Genomic DNA, 12,550 nt, shown 5'->3' with positions numbered 1-12,550 from the left:
CTCCACTAAGTTCCACTCATTTTAGTTTACTAATTTAATAAGTAAACTTAGTAATATTTCAATTAATCCCCCAAACTTCCTTTAATTACATGGTGTGTAAACTTTCTTATTTTCATGGAATTTTCAAAGTGTAATATCATTTTTTTTTTTTTTAATGGCCATTGAGGTCGAAAGGCAAATCTAGGTGTCAAATGACCAAAATGCACTTCTTCGGATTGTATTCCCGATTTTTCAGTAACACCGATTTTTGTCTGTTTCTCGATTTTTCATTTTTCTTTGTACTAAGTTATTAATTTTTCTTTGATATTTTTAGTATCAATTACACTTCAATAAACCTTTAATTATGTCCTGAAATTTAATTCGGAGGGTTCTCCACAGTCCTGGGGCTGGTAATTGCCTTCGCCGTAACTTCCCAGTGCGGTTACCCATCGCTATGGTGTCAGCTCGTCTAACCTAATTTCATTCTCTCTTTCATTTTTCTTTAATTTTTCTTGTATTTTATTTTTATTTGTTTCATCAATTTATATCTGTTCACTATTACCGAAGAGTAGTTCCAGACATCCTGACTTGCCCAGACTGACATTAGGTCATCGGAGTAACATAATGTATAGAACACGTACAGGGAGGATGTTACACTATGTCACAAACTCAATTAGACCGACATATTGAGAATATAGGTCTAAGATATTGTAATGAATGACTTTAGTGCTAGTGGGAGATTGCTAGTAGTATGCCTTAGAGCATATCATTTTGTATGTATCTTGTACATATTTTATTAATAAAAGGCAATTTCACTTTTCCGTTTACATAATATATTTATGTGTAATAGAAATGGTCCATTGATATTTTGTTAGAAATTCTATTCTTAAGTTATTAAGAATATGAGTGACAGTATTTCTAGCAAAAAGTATCATAAATTGGTTCACAATGAAGGATACTTCACAAAGGACATGACTTATCCAGAAAGATTATAATCATGTTTGTTCCCAAGGTATTTATATGAGATATAAATAAGATGGAGTGGTGAGTCTCATGCCACATAACAAACATGATAGGCACTTATACATGATAAGTAGGCCGAACCAGTGATGCTTATAACAAGCACATGGAGTTTACTCTTGTCAATGCATTGTCATATATCATATCAGTGCATATAATCTTTAGACCTGAGATAACATAGTTATCTTGTATATAAGTGATTTAAGTTTGATACTACTTTCATACTTGTACTGTGTATGGGTATATGGGCATGTGTCCTGCTAGTTATATATGAAGATAGGTATTGATCAACATGGAATCCGTTACCGTAAGTAAATAGGGATAAAATCCTATGTTCATTTAATTATTCTTGATGTTTCAAGTTCCTGGCCAAGACAGACAGATTTAGTTAGAAAAGAGTTTTTGATAAGAAAATCTAATTAATCAAGAACTGGAATTAAAAGAGAACATAATGTTCATAGCAAATGGAGTTTGACATTAATCATGACTCCAACTCGAATTGGGATTTTGTAATGAAGAGATTCTAGTACATGGTAACATATGATTAAAGGTTCATTTAAGGTATTTTTTATTACTAATTGGGTGGCCATGACATACTATGCTAGGTGTCAGCCATGGTCTATGAGATGCCTGAAATGATTTAGAGAAATCATTTACGGTAATAAAAGAGTTCTAATGATATTAAGAGTTAATATCATTTCTCATCGCCAATAAGTAATGAGCCTAGTAAGTCACACATCTAAACAAGTTAGTCAACATTTAAAATGTGATTTAATTGGTTAATTAAAGAGTTTAATTAACTAATTAAAGAGGTTTGGTTTGCAATAAGATTACAAAGTCCCTAGCATGACTTGAAACTAAATCTAGGTTATTGGATGTATAGTGTAAATTAAATTTATATTTAATTTGATTAAATATGAATTTAATTATGAGAAATTAATTAATAGAGATTAATTAATTAATTAATTTATATTTGATATAAATTGATTTAAAGAGGAGAAGTTATGATTTTGGGTTGAGAACTCAAATTAAAGAGTAAGAGCAAATTGGTCTTTTCACATGGTAACATGTGGCACCATGAGATGGTGACACATGGCAACATATGATCTTGCCACTTGTCTTTCTATGATGGAAGGCCACATATCATGATTTAAATGGAGCTTGACACTTGGCTTCATGGGATTAAATCAAATAATAACAAGAAGGGATTTTGTGATGCCATGTGGCAAGGGATTTAGGGTTTGACCTAAGTGTATAAAGAGAAGTTATAAAGAAAAATTGAGCCCATCTCTCTTATGTTGGGCGGCAATATGCTCTCTTCCTCTCATCTTCTATTTCTCAATTGATTCAAGAGAAAAACTAAGATTTTCTCTTGAATTAAATTAATAAAAAATGTTTCTAATACCCAATACATTCAACAACCTTCACAAAGCATAAACCCCAACTTATAATTGGTTGACGAGGCTTGAGAAGCCAATCTAGGGGCTGCCATTGCTACTTTGGTGTGTACTTGTGGTGGACAAACTAGAGGGACAACATTTGTGGTCCTAAGAACATCCTAAGATTGCATCAAGAGGTTAGTACCTAAAAATCCCTCTTTTAGTTAGGGTTTAATATAATTAAATGTTAATTCATAATCTTTAATGGCAAATAAAATTTTAATGCATGCTAAAATATGTTTTGGTATGCAATTGGGCTTTGGAAATTGATTAGGTTCATATGAAACTTGGTATGGTGCATGTAACCTTAGAAATAATTTTTTGAAATTCAAGGTTCTAATGCCTAATAATCATGCTTCCACTCATTCAACATCCCCCTATCAATAGTCTACACTCTCCTCGGTGGCTCCTCCTGCAATGTGTACAAGCTAGTATCGGGGCTGATCCCTGTGTAGCTGCACCCGGAGAACTACCCACTGATGCACCAGACTGTCCTCCTCTCCTCGAAGCAAATTGTGAACTCTGCTTCTTACCTCAACCTTGAGTCTGACCTTGAGACTCCTTGGGCTTCTTACTACCAGTGGCTGCTGAACCAGACTGACCAGATCCAGAACCCCTCTTATGCTGCCTGTCCCTCCTGGACTGCTCTTCATCTCTGACTCTTTCCACATCCAGAGCTAATGCTACTGACAAAGAGAAGTTGGTGAAGTGGTGAGATGTAACTATTAGTCTGATGTTGTCATTCAGTCGGTCCTTAAACCTCTTGCATTTATCAATCTCTGTGGGCATTATCTCCAATGCATATCTACTAAGTCTCATGAATTCTCACTCATATTCGAAGAACGTAAGCTACCTCTGTTTCAGTGCCAGGAATTCTCTCCTTCTGGCCTTTAAGTATACATGGCTAATATATTTCTTTTTGAACTCAGCCAGAAAGAAATCCGAGGTGATCTGTGCAGGCTGTACCACCCTCGACACTGATATCCACCGCTAATACGCATCCTCTTGAAGTAGTGATAGAACACACTCTAACTGCTGCTCTAGGGTGCAGTGTAGCTACTATAATACCCTCTCTGTCCTCTCCAGCCAATACTCTGTAGCGGCTAGATCATCCTCCTTCTTACCCTTGAAATCAACTGCCCCATATTTCCTCAACTTCTATAGCAGAGACCTTTGTATAGGTTGTGGCTGTAGGGGTGGTGGTGGTTGCTGTGGCTGTGCAGGTGATGGTGGCAGTGGCTGTGGCTGTAGAGGTGGAGGTGGCTATGACTGAGGTATAGCTCTGGTGGCCTAATGGAGCAGCTGAGTCATTTGTTCTAGGAAGACCTGTTGTGCTCTATCCACAGCACCACGAGATGACTCTGCTCTACCTCATTTGTTCTAGGAAGACCTGCTCCAGGAGCAAGTGCGGGTGCATGAGACTCTACTTCCTCCTCTACCGATCTAGGAGACCCGTGCTCTAAGGGATCAGATGCCATCAATCCTATAAAACAGATAAGGAACATATTTGCATCAGTGTCACCTTGACTTCTAATTAAGGCCCATGCATGTCACACCCTGCCCCTCTGTAAGGCATAACATGATCCCGTAGGATACCAAAAGAATTACCAACTTCGTCTACTGATAATCCATTAAATACACTACAAGGGATTTTTAAAAACTTTTCTTACTTCTTTTACAGTGGTGAGCACTATTTACAGGTGTTAAAAACCTTTTTGAACTGAATTGAAATAGCTAACACATTTGGGCTATTAGTAATTTCTATAAAAATTTTGGCAAAGTGTCATCTATATTTTGGATAAACAGTTCTTCAGAAAACCTGTAAAAAGCACTTCAATATTTTTCTCAATCTCAACTCCAGCAATTAAACAACACAATATATTTCTCAACTCAAATCCACAATAGTTTTTTAAAGACTAAGATAAAAGAAATACAGTACAATTTTTACAAGCCAAAATAACTCATAATTTATTTTACAACTTCAATGTACAATTTTAATTTACAACTGCTCAAAACCAAAAATAATATATACATACAGTGTATATACATTATAGTACAAAATGCAAAATGTGTTATACTCATTATACCCGATAATCTTTCGCTGGATGTACTAGCAGCCTAGTCACGCTCTGTCTGTCCTATCTACCCGTGATAAAGAATGAAAGCTATCATTTGAGACAATGTCTCAGTGGTGCACAACATTAACCAAATACAACTTTAAATCACAGTTCATAAATAATATAAATGATGGATACGTAAAACCATAGTTAAATTCAAGACAATGAATGTCATAAGGAATTTAACACAATATCACAATAAATCTCAGTAATCAAAACGTAGTTAAATTCAAAAGACAGTGAATGTCAATAAGAATTTAAACTCCATTTCACAAATTATCAAAGCTCATAATAACACAATTTAGTCAAATAATTTACGAACACAGTGTTGCCAATTCATACACAACATAAGCTATGACACAAAATTTCAGATCAATGTCGCGTTGTACACCACGACAAAGCAATCACAACCCCACTAATCGAAATCAATGAGGAAGGGAGCTAGCTATATAATGAGTACTCATCTGATCACCTCAACTGGTAAACCAGAGAGGGAGAAAAATAAACGATCACGACTCCATAAATGGAGAAGGAAAATAAACGATCACAACCCTATAAATGGAGAAGGAATGATGTGATACTATCATGCTAAGTGTGAACACAAAATCAATTCCAAACATTTTATTCAAATGATTCGTGAGAATCCAATAAATTTCTAAAGTCATAAATTCATTCACAAAATGGCAACACAATTCATAATTAACTTTAAATTTTCACAAATCACACTAAATCAATTTTTCCACAGTTTCAAACCATTTACAATGCTTTTCAAGCAATAAGTATCCATTCAAATACATTTCCATAATTGAAAACAATAATATACAAATAGTCATAATTTATTTCAATTGAAAAATTCAAAAGAAATAATCACAGTGCACAAACCTCTGATAACTGTCTCCTGGCCTTGACTCAGTGTTTCCTTCCCTTTCCCTGAGTCTTTGCTAACTGAGAAACACAATTTGAAGTGTTTCAATACTCATTTAAACTGTCTCTAACAATAATGCTTGATAAGTAACTCACTGAATTCTATTATTTTCTTAGTTAACCTAATATGTCGACCCTCGATGCATTCTAGGTAAATTAGGTTTTAATGTTACTAATATGTCACATTCGTAGCCTTTTAGGGTTGGTACATGTTACCAAATTCATTTCCATGTATCTTGCATTTTCTTGTAATTTTCTGGATTCTGGGATACTAGTTTGACCTAGCCAGACGACCTAGTTCCCTCGGTTTTCGGGTTTCGGTCAAAACTATAAACTTGTAGATATATGTCTTGTTGCACGCGGGGCAAAATTTCAGGTCATTTTGATTTATGTAGATCAAGTTATGGTCATTTTACTATTGCTGGTCAAAATGCATCAAAATTGGTCACTTTTGGTCACTTTAGGTCATTTTAGGTTCGGCCAGTCTTTGGACCCGAACTTGTGCAAGCTGTTTGACTTGCTTATAGTCAATTCTGGGCTTTGGTGTCTTCATAAGACTTGTAGATATAGGTCTTAACTATTCATGGTCAAAATTTCAGGTTAATTGGACCTCGTTTGAGTTCATGGCCTAAAAACTAATTGCTGCCCAAATGGTCAACTTTCAGACCTTATTTGCACTTAATCCGGATTTGGTCATTTTTCAAGCTACCTTGCAAGCAGAATTTTGGCAAGCTTCCTTCATAAATTTGGGCACATTTTGTGCCTAGTTTCACCTCCAATTGGTCTCATACCAATTGGAGCCACACTCTTAAGGTTCTAGGCCAAAATGCATACTGCCCTATTGCACTTCCTTTATTACTCATCAAATATCACTTTTAGCATTTACCAATTCACACATTCTTACCCAATATGGTTTGTACCATAACCTAAACATATTTTACCAAATATTGTTGATCATTTTGGCAGCTTACAATCACATTCAACATACACCATTAAGTACAGAATTTGTCAACATCAATTACAATAATTTAATCACCTATTCATGCTCTTTTACATGTCCAACTTCACACCACCACACATACACTCAAACTGCCATAACAACTAACACAATTCAACATTAATATTCCATAAACCAAACATAAAATAACATCCTTATGGTTCACCAAACCAGGCTGCCGATTCATGCATTTACATTCCATTAATTTCCAAGCTTCAAATTTCAAATACACATCCACATATACTAAGTATACATCACCCAAATAATTTCTTACACACATATACATTTAATCAATCCTTTAATCTACCATTTAGAAGCAAGAATAAGCTGTCCTCAAAGTGTTTCCATGGCTGCCAAAAATACAGCTCTCCCTTTAAACATCAAACCTCAAAATTCTTTCCACAATTCAAGTACCCATAACATTCCTACCAACTTTAATGAAGCAATAACCCAAAAATACAAACTTACCACTTTGGAAACTCTTCAAAACCTCTCCAAAAACTTGGTCTTCTTGCTGCCTATCTACTGCCCATGGTGTGGTGGTCAAGTTTAATAAAGAAACCTTAACCATTGGGAGCTTGGATCATGGATGCATGGAGGTTCCCTTATGGACGGAAATGGAGGTTTTTGCTTGAGAATGAATTCGGTTTGAAGATGGAAATGAGGAAGAAGAAGTGAAAGTGGCACTTTCTTGTCCATTAGCACCATTTTATACTCCACTTAGTGCTCCACTAATCTAAATTAACATTAAACTAATCCTAAGTTTTCAATTTCCACATTTAACTCCTAATTTTTGCTATTTAATTTATGTACCACCAATTTAATTTTTCATGACGTTTTCTAAGTGTAATATCATGTATTTTTAATGGAAATTTAATTCAAAAGACAACTTGGGGTGTCAAATGACCACAATGCCCTGTTGCATTCGATTTCGATTTGTAGGGTTTTGTCTATTTTTCGATTTCTCACTTTTCTTTGTACTAATTAATTAATTTTTCTTTGATATTTCTAATAGCATTTATACTTCAATTTATGTCTCTATAAGTCTTAAAAATATTTTCCAGGGTTCCCCGCAGTCCAGGGCTAGTCAACGGTCCACGCCATGACTTCCCGGTGCGGTTACCCATCGCTAGGGTTCTCGGCTCGCTTAACTTGGTTACATTTCTTTGCTATTATTTTTCCTTTGTTTTTCTTGTATTTTCTTTTCTTGTATTTCATTATTTTTTGTCTCCTCGATCATAACGAAGTGTAGTTTTAGGCACCCTAGTTGTCCGGACAACACTGGCCACCGGAACAGTAGAACGCACTACCGAACATAGGGGTGTTACAATTCTCCCCCCCTTAAATAAATTTCGTCTATGAAATTTTACCCAATATCCATCTTACAATAGTCATTGTAACACCCCTAAGTTCGGTAGTGCGTTCTGCTGTTCCGGTGACCAGTGCTGTCCGGACAGCTAGGATGCCTAGAACCACACTTTAATATGAGTGAGGAGACATAAAATAATGAAATACAAGAAAAGAAAATACAAGAAAAAAAAAGGAAAAATCATAGCAAAGAAATGTAACCAAGTTAAGCGAGCCGAAAACCCTAGCGATGGGTGACCGCACCGGGAAGTCATGGTGTGGACCGTTGACTAGCCCTGGACTGCGGGGAACCTTGGAAAACATTTTTAGGACTTAAATAGACCCTTATTGAAGAATAAATATCATTAGAAAGATCAAAGAAAAATTAAATAATTAGTACAAAGAAAAGTGAGAAATCGAAAAACGGACAAAACCCGGTGTTACCGAAAAATCGGGTATGCAACCCGAACAGGGGCATTATGGTCGTTTGACATCCCGAATTGTCTTTTGACCTAAATGTCCATTAAAAATAAATAGTATTACACTTAGAAAATAAAATGAAAAATTAGTTTAGTGGTACCTAATACAAATAGCTAAAATCATGGGTTAATGTGGAATAAATGCACAATTGGCTTATTATATGATTATTTGGAGTTAGTGGACCATTAAAGGATTAATTAAACACATAGTGGGGCAGGTGTACTTCCATTACACCATCAGAAAATTTCATCTTCTCCATTGTACCAAAGTTGCCGTGAATGAAGGTGAGAGAAAACTCCATGGGCGTTTCATGCAAGCTCACTTAACCTCCCCATTTTCAACTCCAATCCCTTAAGTGGCTTCATGAAAGTTTGTCTACTCATCACAAGAAAGAGTTTGATACCAAATTTGAGAAGTTTAAGCAAGGTTTAACAAGCTCCAACCATAAGGTAAGTTAGTGTTTTTGAAGATAGCTTTGTTAAGTTTTGTGTGCATGTTATGGGTGTTGGGTTTGTGAAGAAAATTTTTGAGTTTGAAGAGTTATTGTTGTGTTCATTTTGGACAGCCATGGAGTCATGTATTTGATGAAATAATTGTGCATATATTTGATGAGAAATGATGTTGATCATGATGATTTAATAACCTAGTGAATTACTTCATATTTATATGGTGATTTTTGGCACTTGGATGAGAATTGATGAATTGTAGGGCAATTTGGTGTTGAAGAAGATTTTCGGCAGCTTGGGGACACTTGAATAAATGTATGTATTCATGGAAGTGTTGGCAGAATATTGACATAGAAGGATTGATGGATATGTATGTGAACTTGTTGTGTAAAGAGTATGTAAAAACTAGTAATGTTATGTGTATGTGTAATTGTGTTTGGACTTTGGGAATTAGAGTTATATTTGGTGTATTGAAGATAATTGTAATCTGCCCAAAGAGATGTTAATGTGAAGTGGGATGTGGTTTTGGTAATGTACCAAAACAGATTTGGTAGGGAAGTAAACATATTGCAAGGTAAATGTGTGTAATTGATGTGTGTTAAGCAAAGTAACCAATGGCAGTGTACATTTTAGCCAATAAGTTTAAATGTGTAACCTCAATTGGTATGAGACCAATTAGAGGTGAAACTAGGCACAAAATGTGCCAACTTTCATTGAGAAAACATACCAAAATTCTGCTTGCAAGGTGACCTAAGAAAATGACCAATTCGGATTAGGTACAATTAGGACCTGAAAAATGACCAATTGGGCAGTAGTGAGTGTTTAGGCCATAACTCACTCAAAACAGGTCCAATTGACCTGAAATTTTAACCATGAATATTTAAGACCCATACCTACAAGTCTTATGAAGACACCAAAACCCAGAAATGACCAGAAGCAAGTCAAAAAGCTTGCACAAGTTCGGGTCCAAAAACTGGCCGAACCAAAGTTGACCAAATTGACCTAAAATTGACCTAATTTGATGCCATTTGACCAGCAATAGTATAATGACCATAACTTGGTCTACTTAACTCGGATTGACCTGAAATTTTGCCCCGCGTGCAATAAGACATAAATCTACAAGTTTGTAGTTTTGACCAAAACCCGAAAACCGAGGGAACTAGGCCGTCCGGTTAGGTCAAACTAGTATCCCGAAATCCAACAATTTGCAATAAAATGCAAGAAAACGCAATATACATAGAATTGAGTTTGGTAACACGTACCAAACCTAAAACCCTATCGAATGTGACATATTAATGACACTAAAACCTAATTTACCTAAAACGCATCGAGGGTCGGTATATTAGGTGATTAAGCAAATAAAGGTATTCAGTGAATTGTTTATCGAATATTATCGTTAGAGGCAAATTAATTTAGCACTGAAACACTTCAAATTGTGTTTCTCAGTTAACAAGGACTCAGCAAAAGGGAAAGAAATACTGAGTCAAGACCAGGAGACAAATATCAGAGGTTTGTGCACAACAACTATTTCTTTTGAATTATTTTCAATTGAAATAAATATTGACTATTTGTATATTATTGTTTTAAATTGTGGAAATGTATTTGAATGAATATTTATTGCTTGAAAAGCATTGTAAATGATTTGAAACAGTGAGAAATTGTTTGAATGACATTGATGGATACTTATTGATTTAAAAGCATTGGAAATGGTTTGAAACCACAGCTATCATGTATATTGATTGTATTCCACATTAGCTTGTCTAGTGGGACAAATTGAATTCCCTCTCTGGCTGAAGTGTTGAGGTGTGTGCCTGTTGAGGACGAATTGGATGAGTACTCATATTTTTGCTAGCTAGCTATGTTATTCCTCATTAGTCATCGACTTTTGGGACGAATTGAATACCTCATTAGCCATTGGCTTTTAGGACGAATTGAACTATGGATCATGATTAAGCTGTGTGTGATTTATTAATATGTATTGCGAGATTGTGAAATGGATTTAAACTCTCATTGACATATACTGTCTTTTGAATTCAAACATGATCTAACGTATGAAAATTATTGTGATATTGACAAATGGAGTTTAAATTCTTGTTGACAATTACTGTCTTGAATTTAACTATGATTTTAAGTATCCACTATTTACATGACTTATGAATTGTGAATTAAATTATGTTTGGTTAATGTTGTGCACCACTGAGACATTGTCTCAGCGATAGCTTTTTATTGCTGTCGCAGGTAGAGAGACAAACAGGGCAGCAGACTAGGCTGCATATACCTCCAGCAAGAGATTTTTGGGTATAGTGAGTATACCACATTTGGCATTTTGTACTGTAATGTATGACACTGTATGTACATTTTGTTTTTGGTTTTCAGCAGTTGTAAATTCAAATTGTACCTTGAAGTTGTAAATTAATTATGAGTTATTTGACTCGTAAAAATTGTATTATATTTCCTTATCTCAGACTTGAAAAATTTCTATGGAATTGAGTTGATAAATTGTTGTGTTGAGAAATGTATTGGAGTTGAGATTTGGAAAATTATTGAAGTGTCTTTTACAGGTTTTTTGAAGAACTGTTTTATCCAAAATACAGATGGCACTCTGCCAAAATTTTTACAGAAATTCCAAATAAACCAAATGAGTTAGTTGTTTCACTTCAGTTCACCAAAGTCTTTAACACCTGTAAATAGTGCTCACCACTGTAAAAGAAGTAAGAAAAGTTTTTAAAATCCCTTGTAGTGTATTTAATGGGTTATCAGTAGACGGAGTTTGTAATTCATTAGGTATACTACGGGATCATGTTATGCCTTACAGAGGGGTAGGGTGTGATAGTCATACGTTTATTTTCTCCTTTCTATACGATCGTATAATCTTCTTTTCCTCAAATTTGTATAAGACTTTTAACAATCTAATACAACATTTAATTTGTTTGGATAACACCAATCTCCTCTTACTATTGTGTTGTCTAATATTTCAGTTCATGTTCCTTCTTGAATGACCCTTGAGGTCATGTTAGAATCATTTATCTAGTCATTGGTCCTCTGACCATTCTAGTCCATAGTCTTCCTCACATTCATAACACTTCTTTGTTATATCTGAACCAACTGTTCGAATTTTTACTTTCATAACTCTTTTTATCTGTCAATAATCTATAACTTACTTCCTTTTATACTGAACTATAACCTTTCGATATTCTAACTTTTGAGTTTTAGATCCCTAAGTAGGATTTCCAAACTTATTCCTAACAATTAAATTCTGTCCTGGCATAACTATACCAAAACAGATGCCGTTGGCAACTATTCTCATCTAGGTGTACTATCGGGTAGTATGTAGCTCTATACAATAATCTCAAGTTAGTACTGTAATCTGCAGCTTACAGTATAAACATCAAGAACATTGCATAGTTACTACGATACATCCCAATAGATCAAACTTTCCTATCTTTTATCCTTTTCAAATTCACTGATATCCAAAACTTATTCTGATTACAATATCCATTAGTAATTACTAACAGTAACATCCTTGCCCTCATCTAGAGCAATTCCATTACTGCATCTTACTTTTATGTCCTCTTGCCTTACATTAAGTAGGCTCGCCAATTAGCTTTATAATTTATGGCGTGTCAGAGAATACTTTTCACCGATAAACTCTTCCAAAACTAATTTTACTTATTATCATAATCCTTATCTTAAAGGACTAATCACTAATGCATCGAAATTTATTCCCCTGTAAAGGAATAACAACAGAACATATAATTCTAACACTAACATAAAAGTATTCAGACTCCAGGTCAAACAATA

This window comes from Hevea brasiliensis, chromosome 11, assembly GCF_030052815.1.
Source record: "Hevea brasiliensis isolate MT/VB/25A 57/8 chromosome 11, ASM3005281v1, whole genome shotgun sequence".
NCBI lineage: Eukaryota > Viridiplantae > Streptophyta > Magnoliopsida > Malpighiales > Euphorbiaceae > Hevea > Hevea brasiliensis.
The sequence above is the reverse complement of the archived record's forward strand: the minus strand, read 5'-3'. Positions refer to the sequence as shown.